Source organism: Equus quagga, chromosome 7, assembly GCF_021613505.1.
Source record: "Equus quagga isolate Etosha38 chromosome 7, UCLA_HA_Equagga_1.0, whole genome shotgun sequence".
NCBI classification, from domain to species: Eukaryota; Metazoa; Chordata; class Mammalia; order Perissodactyla; family Equidae; genus Equus; species Equus quagga.
In genome coordinates, this window is record NC_060273.1 from 43,511,209 (window position 1) to 43,522,510 (window position 11,302).

General features: G+C 47.2%; 4 non-coding genes across 4 annotated transcripts; 2 read left to right on the top strand and 2 right to left on the bottom strand.

Moving 5' to 3' along the window:
• The first annotated feature begins 331 nt into the window (after positions 1-331).
• On the top strand, positions 332-404 carry TRNAV-CAC (transfer RNA valine (anticodon CAC)). Its single transcript has one exon. It is a non-coding gene; the product is annotated as a tRNA-Val (tRNA).
• A 3,417-nt stretch (positions 405-3,821) lies between these two features.
• TRNAV-AAC (transfer RNA valine (anticodon AAC)) lies at positions 3,822-3,894 on the top strand. Its single transcript has one exon. It is a non-coding gene; the product is annotated as a tRNA-Val (tRNA).
• Positions 3,895-10,001: 6,107 nt separating this feature from the next.
• TRNAK-CUU (transfer RNA lysine (anticodon CUU)) lies at positions 10,002-10,074 on the bottom strand. The gene has a single exon. It is a non-coding gene; the product is annotated as a tRNA-Lys (tRNA).
• Positions 10,075-10,539: 465 nt separating this feature from the next.
• On the bottom strand, positions 10,540-10,611 carry TRNAA-UGC (transfer RNA alanine (anticodon UGC)). Its single transcript has one exon. It is a non-coding gene; the product is annotated as a tRNA-Ala (tRNA).
• Between the last annotated feature and the right edge of the window lie 691 nt (positions 10,612-11,302).

Genomic DNA, 11,302 nt, shown 5'->3' on the forward strand with positions numbered 1-11,302 from the left:
ACCCCCAGCGAGTGCCGGATGCTGCGCGATGGCGGGACTGGCTCGGGAACTCGGCCTGCTGCGGGGGGAAATTCCGAGTGGGCGCGTGCTCCTGAGGGGCTGGTCTGAACGCGCCAAGTCACGAGTGCTCGTCGGTGGACAGCTGCACTAGGCCGTGCCAGGAGCTGTGGGCCGTGCTGTGTCGGAGAAGTGCGGCCCTAGGTCCTGACCACAGCTCAGCCGCCGCCGAGGGGGCGCCCCCGGGCCCCGGGAACCGCGGCTCTACTCAACCCCGCCATTCCTGGCCGGGTGTGACTTCAGGTGGGAATCAGTAAAGCCCACTCCCGTGGTGGTTTCCGTAGTGTAGTGGTTATCACGTTCGCCTCACACGCGAAAGGTCCCCGGTTCGAAACCGGGCGGGAACAGCTTTTTTTTTTCATTTTTTTTTGGTCTGGCTTCAGTTTCTGTAGTCACCTGTTCACCTCGCGTCGCCGGGAGAGGGGCTATCACCTGAAGAGAAGGACAGGTGTATGTCTGTCTGTATCTCTATTTCCGGGGGGCCGGCAGTGGAGCGGGACCGCGGAAGAGCGGCACCCAACAGCATGCCCGCTGCAAGTGCTTGACTGTAAATTCAGGTCCCGCACGTGAGATGATGTCCTGCTCTCCTCGGAAGGCCACACGGTCACCTCTCCCACGTCGGAGGGCAGTCTTCGGATGCCAGGCTCTCGTCTCTAGGACAGAGCCAGGAGTACGGTAGGCGCTCCATAATACTTGTACAGTTGCTTCCCTGCACGTGGCTCCTGGTCTCCTGCGACACAACACAGAAGATCGAGGAGGTGGTCAGGCTAGTTTAGCCTGTAGAGCTTGAGACCCTTAATCTCAAATTTGTGAGCTCGACCCCCACGTTGCGTGGGACCCTTTTTGGAAATGAAGATGGCTAAGACCACAAGGTGCTCTACAGACCGAGACCCAGTAGACCTCCGCAGGCGCAGCTGGGGGCGCCAGGAGCTGAGCCGGAGACCTCGAATCGGAATGCGTCCGGCCCTGCGCCTTCCCCGGCCCGAGGGCGTGAGCGAGGGGCAGGCGCCGGCGGGGAGATTCCTGCGGGCCTGCTCCTCAGGCCACCCTTCCGCTTGCTGACGTCTGCCTACCCACGTTCAACCCATGTTAGGCCGTTCTGTTTGCCAAACGACAGGGTGTCCGGGCGACACCGGGGCAGCCCGATTTCGCGACGACCTTACTCGGTGATTTAGAGTTTAGGATTCCCCGCTCTCCCCGCCGCCGCCCGGTTTCGACTTCTGGTCGAGGAGGAGGCGCTCTGGTAATCTGCGACCCTCGTCTTCAATATATTCTCTTTATTTCTCCATTTTAAGAGTCGATCTTTAGTAAAATGGTGCCCCACACAATCCAGCATCCACATTCCCCCCACACATAAAGGAATGTAAAAATGTCCTTTATTGTGGGACATCCTAACGTGAACATCCTCAGTTTACCCGTCTCCTCACGAAATTCTTCCTTAACTTCAATTGAAGTTCATTCCTTTTTGTTGACTGTTTCCTTAGTCCTGCAAATTCAGCGTGTTTTCTGTTTCCCGTCTGTGGAAGTCTCCCCCACATACACACCAGACCACAGGAGAAGGCTGTTGATCGTTTAGCTGGCTTATTAAACTCGCTAAGCAAAGGATAGCAAAGCCTCAGTCACGGAAGTGTATTGAGGGGCGGAATGAGGGAGAGTTTGGGTGACACCCTGTGAGGGCAGTGTGGCAGGAATCGGTCAGTTTGTCAAGCAGGCAGCGTCGCTAGTAGTCCAGTCCTGGCCGCTCAGGCCTCCCTGGGGAGTTACTGCTACTATCCTCTTATCTTGGAAATTATGGAGTCTAAATAAGCTGGCGTTCCAAGAGTTTCGACTTTGACATTTCGTCTTGCACAAATGCTTGCGGATTCGTTTGCAGATTATGGCTTCAAGGTTGTTTTTTTACACCTTCACTGGGCCTGGAAAACATTCCTATAGGATTCTGGCTGTCCACTAAGGGGAAGCGAAATGGCCCGGCTTCTCTTTCCCGTCTGCCAACAAGCCGAGGAACGCCGCCCGAGCCTTCTGCTACCGTTCTTGCTTTTCTCTCCTTCCCACCCCCTCCACCGTCCCTCCGGCCAGGCCGGGTTTGGAATCCCCCTCCGGGTGAGTGACCCACGCTACTCGTGGCACAAAGGAGTCAAGCGTTCATCAGTTCAGCAAACACATGGGACCCTGGTAGGATCTTTGGTCTTCTTCCTTCTTGGTGGTGGAGAGGCGGATGGTAGAGGCAGAAAGACTCGCTCAGGTTTACATTTTAGAGGGACTCCTTCTGGAATAATGAGCAGGAGGTGTGAGGAGAGTGAGACCGCGTCAGGGAGAGGGGCTGGAAGGACACAGCCATGGTCCAGACGCCAGGTGGCTGGCGGGGCAGCAGCCAGACGGAGAAGCGGATGAAGGAGCTAGACACGTGGTATCTCCCCAGGCAGGAGAGGGGGTTTGCGAGTTTCTGCTTTAAATGGTTTAATAACCAAGAGCAGAGACTGAGGATTGAGGGTGAGGGGTTGAGAGAGGAGCGAGAAGTAATGAGTTCTGTCTTGAACACGTTGGGAGACGTGCAAAAGGACGTGGCCAAGACGTGTGAATCTGAAGCTCGGGGGGAGCGGTCCTTGCTGGAGCCACAGGTGCGGGGGGAGAGGGTGGGCCACGCTGACCTTGGGAAGATGGACTCCGTAGATGGAGAAGTCGGAATAGAAGGAAAGCCAGCAGCGAAGCTGCCACCGAGGCCAAAAGAGCCGAGATGTGCAAAAAGAGGGGAAAATCGGTAAAGTCAAATTACGGTCTAGCAAGGGAAAGTGGTAAAGCGTCCATGGATTCGGCCACCTGCAGGCCCCTGGTGACCTTGAACTAGACTGGACAAGAGGGCTTCCCTCCCTGCGCTCTGGCAGAGAGGCCTTTCGGGCCACAGACACGTCCAGGATCCCTACGCAATAGGACAGCCTCTGTCCCAATTCCTGGCTCCCCAGGGCTTCGGAAATCAGAGTCAGCGACGGGAAAACATTTTGCAATATTAAACCATCGAGCCTACTCTTAAATTTACGTATATGTACATCTACATATAACATTCGTTAAGCCTCATCCCAATTCTGGACATTAAATGCTAGGATTGATAAGTTTTATTTTTATAAAATGCTTAAAAGATTTCATTACCTTTTCAAAATTTAATAAAATTTTCAGTTTTATTTAAATAACATTAACTTAAATTTTGATATTAATTAATTTCTATTTCCCTTTTATTTTTAATAGATAATTTCCCATAATTTAGAACAAGTGTATAATTATTTTGAAAGCGTATGTAAAATTAATTTCATTTTTGCCTTATATATATTTACGTTAATTTACATTTTGACGAAAATATACTTAAATCTCGTATACTTTGGGTAAACTTTGCATTTCTTTAATCTTTTAGATCTTTACTGTCAAGAGAGCACAAATCATGTGAAAATTTAAACCCTCCAGCTGTCTCCCTAGAAGAACGACAAATAATGGAGAAGGATATCCAGTCGCAACCCTCCGAAGCCACATTTAGCTTCGCTCCTGCGAGGCCTATTGCTTTCATTCACCCCTTTTTTTTTCTTTAATTGCTGGAGGTGAACCATTTCATGACTCACTAACGGGTCGCGCTCCGTAGTTGGACAAACACCCAGGGACCAGTGTTCCAGGAGGAAATAGTTCCAAGCGCTCTGACCCGGCAGGCGGGGTGGGGAGACCTGGGCAGGGACCACGATCATAAGTCTTATAAAGCCTATGGAGGACGGTTTTCCCCGTGGGTTTCCGTAGTGTAGTGGTTATCACGTTCGCCTAACACGCGAAAGGTCCCCGGTTCGAAACCGGGCGGAAACAAACGCCTCCTCATTTTCCTTAAATGAAAGAGTTTCTTCTGATTAGTGAATTTGTCTCATTCTGTCATTTGTCATTGGAAAGTAGGAGCCTATACCCGTACCTTTATAGTTTTATCCCTACTCCTGCCTTTTCCAATCCATTACCAGTTCATTGCAACCAGTTTGTTCCAGATCTAGTCTAGGTCTATGGTACAAGGAAGGTGGTCTATGTCATTAGAGCCTGCCTTCAAAGAACTTGCAATCCTGGCCGATTAAAAGGCAACAAAAGGCGGAAATGCCACGCAACGACATATGAAATATTTAAAAATGCAAGAGGGAATGAGTTGAAATTCAGCCAGGAAAGCGGCGCTGGTTCTGCCCGCGCGCTGTTGGTGACCACTGGGCGGAAAGCCAGCCGCTCCCTCACGGCGCCGATGACAACCTCCTCGCTGCGAGCACCACCGCCAGCGAGTCTGAGCTTTTCCAGCCTGACAGGTTCCACTCCCAGCCCGCACCTCCCCCATCTGCCTGTCCTCAGTGGGGTCACCTCGGCTCCCCGCGTGCCCCTCAGTGCAGACCCACCCGGCCTCTACCCTGTCGCCCTCCCACCGCCCAGTATATCCTCAGCGGCGGTGCAGAGCAGTAAAAAGGACCATCAGTCTCGCCAAAGGTGTCTAGGCCAGCCACCCTCTTCACCTATCTTCATTTGCGGCCCATTGGCCTCGGGCCAGAGAGACGCGACAGGTGTGTTGGGAGACAGGCTCCAGAGGTCAAGGGGAAAAGGCAGCGAAAGCTCCACAGAAGCTGGCCAGCAGCGCTCCAGGCCCCTGATCCTGAGCTTTTGGGGGAGAGAGGCCAGTAGGACTGCACACGGCGCGGCCCCCTGCAGCACAGTCTGCTCCCACGCCTGGAAAAGGGGCTTCACGCTTTCGCACAACTGACGGGGCCGACTTGCACACGTGACAAACAACTTCTTTCCTGGCACTTCTGCCAAACTTGAAAGTCAAATAAAACATCAAAGTGGTAAATGAAATTCTCTTTATGGTTTCATAAATCTTAAATGCAGGCAAAGCATAACCAAAAATAGCCCAGTGATGGCAAAACTCATTAGACCGCCTGCATCTGCATAATATACACAAAGTATATCAATATCGTGCCCATTTCTTTGTCCTCGCTCTTTCTTACCTTTCCAGAATTTACAGATGTGCTCACCCACGAGGAGGGCCAGGGCCCAGCATGGAACTCAGAGCCCCACTGCAGTGAAGCACTTGGGAGAATTCTCCCAGACTTCCCCTGCTGACCCAATTTCTTCTTTTCCCTCATGTTTTACTGCCTGATTTAAGGTGATTCCATAATGTGCCCTTCATCCCAGGCTCTGGACTGCCAGAGTGTTTCTGCACCTCCTCCAAGCTGACCTCCTTGGTGGCCCCAGGACTTTGGGAGACCAGGAGTATCATTCAGTCCTGTCACTCTTCTCTGGGTTGATTTTGGTCTGTGCCTTAGCTGACCTGAGAGTTCTCACCCATCCTCTTTGTGGAGACAGAACACAAATCTAAAGCAACACAAGTAACAGCAAGGAACTGGCGGGGCTGGGCAAGAAGCTCCACAGGAAGACGTCTCCTGTGAGTCATACTTCTTTTGGGTTACATTTAATGCTAACTTGTCATTATGGCTACACAGCTTTCCTACACTCAGCTTGTTTCAATTAACACTAACTATTATTCTCTTCTTGATGCTTAAATTGTAGCTGCTTGTCAGTGGGAGCCCCTTTACACTGGCCCTTTGTCCTTTCAGCTTTGCCCTGACAATTTGAAAGCATCCTTGTTTCCTGGTAGCAATTCACACTTCAGGCCTATCTGTAATTTTTCCCACCCTATAGGGGGGATGCAGGGGAATGTTCAGGGAGCTAGAAACTTTTCCAGTGAAGAGTAAAAGAAAAGAGCCAAATCTGGGTGCCAGGGCAGTGCATGGGACTGAGGATCCCTGGCTCCCCTACTTCCAAGTTACCTTAGGGAAATTGTTTAAAGGACATGAGTTCACACTGAGGGTTCTATTTAATTGTAGCTTTGCTACATCTTGACATTTTTTCAACTAAATCTCAACATTATTACTCTACACAATTATCTACCTAAATGTCTAACCTCTCACTCAAAGTAATTATATTCCCTTTTGCTTTATTTTTTAAACTTTTTATTTGGAAATTTAAGGTAGAGAGAATGGTATTATGAAACCCCAGTACCCATCAGCCTGCTTCCCCAATTCTCTCTCTCCCATCATTCCTGTTTAATCTCTACCTTCACCTCTTCCCACTCCACTTGCTCTTTTCTTCACAATCCTCATAGATCTCATATATCTTCCTTCTATAATCACTTTATTGGCCATCTCCCCTTGACTCTGGTTGGTCTCTGTAAAACTTCAGGGTTTAGGAAACAATATTAATAGCTACAAATCCCATGAATTACTGTGGACTAGGCACTGTTCTAGGTGCTGGGCATACACTAGCTAATTGCATCCTTGCAACAAACCTATGGTGTACCACTATTAAAAGGAAACTTCATTTATTCATTCATTTTTCATTGCAGTGCAAAAGACAGGCCAGGTCCCTGCCCTCCTGCAGGTTAGCTTCTGATAGGCAATTAAAATAGCAAACAAGTAAACAGAGAAATAATCTCAGAGACTGATAAGGACAGTGAAAAAAATTAATACAGGCGGTCTAATAGAGTGGCAGGCGGAGGACAGCATTAGAGAGACGGACCAGGAAACATGCATTAGAAGAGGTGACAATGGGCTGAGTCAGGAAGGCAAGAAAGAGCCAGCCTTCCAAAGATCTTGGGGAAGAGACCTTCTCGAGAGGGAGCAGAGGGTTCAAAGACCCTGAAGTAGGAGCTTGCTTGGTGGGTTCAAGGACGAAAGGAAGACCAGGGGCCGGAGAGTAAGAAGCCACTGCTGGACCTCCCTGGCTCTGCATTCTGATGATTCCATCCACACCGTTTGCTGTTTTTGTTTGCCAGTGGATAGAAAAATGAGTGGAAGACACTGGATCTGCAGTCCTAGAAGACCCCTAGGCTAATGAGGGACACAGTAGGACCTGAATGCAGAGTTTTTAAGGACAGACAAATGAACACATGGGTTCATTCAGAAGATTGCAATTAAACAATACATCAGGGGTTTCTGAGTGCTGTGGATTGGTGGTGAAAGCAGGGCGTCTCCAGCAGCACCAAGGTTCAGATACTAGCTCTGCGCTCCAGCTGTGCGCCCTACGCAGTGATTGCCTCCCTCCTCCTCATTGAAGGTTCGTTCGGATAGGTGTCTGTAACCATCATTTGAAATGTCTAAGAGAATATCACCAATGGCTTACATGTTCAGTATGACAGCTTTTGGTAACTGTAATTGATGAAGTGAAAGGGATTGTTCTTGTTGTTTCAAAAATGTCTAGCTTCATAAGAAAAACAACTATATTTGTAAGTTGAATTTAAAAGCTTGAAAAGAACTAGATTTTACCATTTACAACTATGATAAATTGAATATTAATCACAAAACAAGTATGTAATCTTTTCCATATTCAAAAACCTTCTCCTTGCCCTTAGAGACTAAACATCTCAAGTGACAGCAGAGAGGGTTTCCCAAAATATCCAGTGATTTTAATCCAGTTGGTCCTGACACAGAATAGAGGAGCAGGTCATGCCCGGTCATCCTTTTGGCCGCTCTTCCTCTTGCAGGCAGTCCTCCAGAATTAGCTTGCTCTGGTTGACATTTGGTCATCCTACTTACCCAAAATTTACATTCCTCAAGACACAAGCATGTGACTGAGACTTTTATTTTTTTATTTATTTATTTTTTTTTTAAGATTTTATTTTTTCCTTTTTCTCCCCAAAGCCCCCTGGTACATAGTTGTGTATTCTTCGTTGTGAGTTCTTCTAGTTGTGGCATGTGGGACGCTGCCTCAGCGTGGTCTGATGAGCAGTGCCATGTCCACGCCCAGGATTCGAACTAACAAAACACTGGGCCGCCTGCAGCGGAGCGTGTGAACTTAACCACTCGGCCACGGGGCCAGGCCCCTGAGACTTTTATTTGGGAGACTCGCACACTTAAACCAATGTCATACGATTATAAAAGGGGTGAACCATCTCCCCTGATGCTACACAGACCTGGGAGAATGACTTTGTCAAGTCTAGTAAAGGGAAACCTGTGACTGTTAAAGAAATAAATGATACTGTAGTATTTTTAGATTAATTGGAAAATATCCATAAATATGTTAAACCTGGGGATAATTTTCTGTTTCAAATAAGGTGTTTAAATGAAAATATTCAAGTGGATGGTTGATTAATAATTTATGTATAAATTATATATAATCATTATTGTAGACTACAAACTATCCGTATGGTTTATATATGCCCCATATGACACCAAGACCAAATAAAAAAATCATACAAATTTAATTTCTTATATCTGGTTGGATTCTTCCTGTCTGAGGGAGAAAATTGGCAGAGTAACTGAGTAGGCCTTTCCAATGAGGCCATGGCTTTGTAAGTAATGAAAACATGGTAGTTCTACAGAAACAGGTCTGAAAAGAGAAAAAATAATGTCCTGTGGAATTGAAATGGAAACCATAAATGAGAGTGACATTGTCATCTTCAGATTCCTTTCTCTGAGTATGCTCCTGAGAGGGGGCCCTGTAGGCCCTGCAGTGGGTATTATCTTGTAGGACAGCTTAAGGGGGAAGAGAGGTCAGGTGTTTAGATGTATTGCTAAAGCAGCCCATTGCCACCAAAGTGGTGGAGAAGCATGAAATCTCATTTATGGCTGGTGGGAGGAAATAGCCTTTAAGATCCACAACCAATGATTTGCCTTGACCCAGCCATCTCACATCTAGGATTTTGCCCTGCAGATATGAGTGCAAAAGTCCAAAATGACAATGCTACATGCTTATTAACTGCAGCATTGGTTGTAATAACAAGAGATTGGAAACAATATAAATATCCCTCAGTAGGTGAATAAATAAACTATGTTAAATAAACTGTGATTCATCTACAGTGGAATATTGTGCAGCTGCAAAAGAAGATCGAGGAAATTTTCTGTCTTGGGGTGGAAAGATCTTCAAAATATAACAGAGCTGTAATTATCTTTTTGTGTAAAATAGAAGAAATAAAAATACATTTGCATCAAAAAATTCTGGAATAATATGTACGCAGACACAAACAATGTTACCTAAGGAAGGAGGATGAACGCTAGATGCTTTTCACTGAATATTTTTCTAGATTATTCAATTTTTGAACCGTACAGTATATTATTTACTCAAAATATTTTAAAAATTCATTTTGTGTTGCAACCTCTGTGGAAAATGGCATGGCGATTCTTCAAAAAATTAAACATAGAAATATGACACACTCAGCAATTCCACTTCTGGATATATACCCAAAAGAAGTGAAAGCAGGAACTCAAATAGACATTTGTACACCCATGTTCGTAGCAGCATTATTCACAATAGCCAAAAGGTGGAAGGAATCAAGTGTCTATTGACAGATGACTAGATTAACAGAATGTGGTATATACATACAATGCAATATTATTCACTCTTAAAAGCAAGGGAACTTTGACACATGCCACAACATGCATGAACCTTGAAGACGATATTGTAAGTGAAATACACCAGTCACAAAATGACAGATACTGTATGATTCGTCTTATATGAAGTACCTAGAGTAGCCAAATTCAGAGACAGAAAGTAAGGGCTATTACCAGGGCCTGGGACGAGGAGAGACAGGGGAGTTAACGTTTATAGGTACAGAGTTTCAGTTGGGGAAGATAAAAGAGTTCTGGAGATGGATTACGGTTATGACTGCACAACCATGTGAATGTGTTTAAAACCTCAGAACTGTACACTTAAAAATAGTTAAAATGGTAAATTTTATTGCGCATATTTTACACAATTAAGAAAAACTCATTGTTAGCCGATAAAGGATAGATCAATCAATGAAAGAGGGCATAGTCACGAAAAGCCCAAACTAACAACTATCGCACATAGGAAGTTTCCAGCATAGAGTTTCTTCATTTTTCCAAGAGCGGGCGAAGCCGTGTCTTGCTTGATGCGGTTAATTTTCGTTCTTTTAGGAGCAAAAATATGTCAGCCGCCCAACGTGGGGCTCGAACCCACGACCCTGAGATTAAGAGTCTCATGCTCTACCGACTGAGCTAGCCGGGCACCTACCCCAGCCGCTTGAACAATTCTAACTTCAAGGGGAGGTTCTGGCTGCATCCGGCTCCACGCGCGACGCTGCATTCAGTTGGAGTAGGACGGGCCACGGTGGAGCTTTTGGCCGCCCGGAAAATTCAAACCCTGGCGCTCGTGCCTCACGGTCCCTCCTAACTGCCGTCCGCCTTCTGTTTGCTCTGTTCTGCCAGCAGACCCGGGCTTTTTCCAACCCCGGGAACCTGGCGCTGAGGGAAAACACGAGCATCTTGATGCCACTGTCGCGCTCATCCTTGATTTTTAAACCGGAGCTTAAAGGCAGCGCCAGGGGCTCGGAGTGCATGGGGGCCGCCGCCGACTCCTTTAACCCACGCAAACTTCAAGATCTGGGGGTTCCCCAGGGCTCTGCAAATACGCAGCGTTCGAAACTTGGAAGAAGAGAAAAATGAAGAAAAAAACGGGCGCCCGCGCTTTCGCTGGAGATGCCGGGGATCGAACCCGGGGCCTCATACATGCAAAGCATGCGCTCTACCACTGAGCTACATCCCCCGCGGCCTCATCACCTCTCATATACCTCCTTATCCAATTTCTGGGACCGGGCATTGGTAGGCGGCTGGCATCTATCGGGCGCGACGACCCAGAGGCTGTAAAGCCTGATGGGCAGCGTCCCGAGGTATTCCAGGGTCCTCTACTGATTCCATGAGAGGGGACCTCGACCAAGGGAGAAACACTTGCAGGCAGCAGTGGAAAAAGAAGGGGAAGTCATTGGGCACGATCCCCAAAATGAATTGTATGCAAGATGCTAGGTTTGTTAAAAAGAGGGAAGATTGTAGTAAAATACATAATATTTGTATAAAATAATTCAGAATTGCAAAGTTGATTGCTTGGGATTAGGAAGGGACTGGGGAGTAGGCGATAGGTAGACTTTTCACTGTGAACTACTCTATATCTGAATTTTGAACCAGGTTTAAATGAACTTAATCCAAGAAAAGTTGACCGATCGCCTAGTATGTACCAAGAACTGCTCTAGAAAGCTGGGAGTCCGGCAGTGAACAAAACTGACAGTCCATCCCTGCTAAAAGCTTGCATCCCAGAGGAGTTAGAGTGCTAGAAAGGAAATGGAGCCATCGTTGAGGGACAAAGTGTGGTAAGGTGTGATTTTAAACAGTGTAGTCGGGGCAGGCTTCACTGAGAAAGGCCACATTTGAAATAAGACGTCAAGGAGGTGGGAGGTATCTGG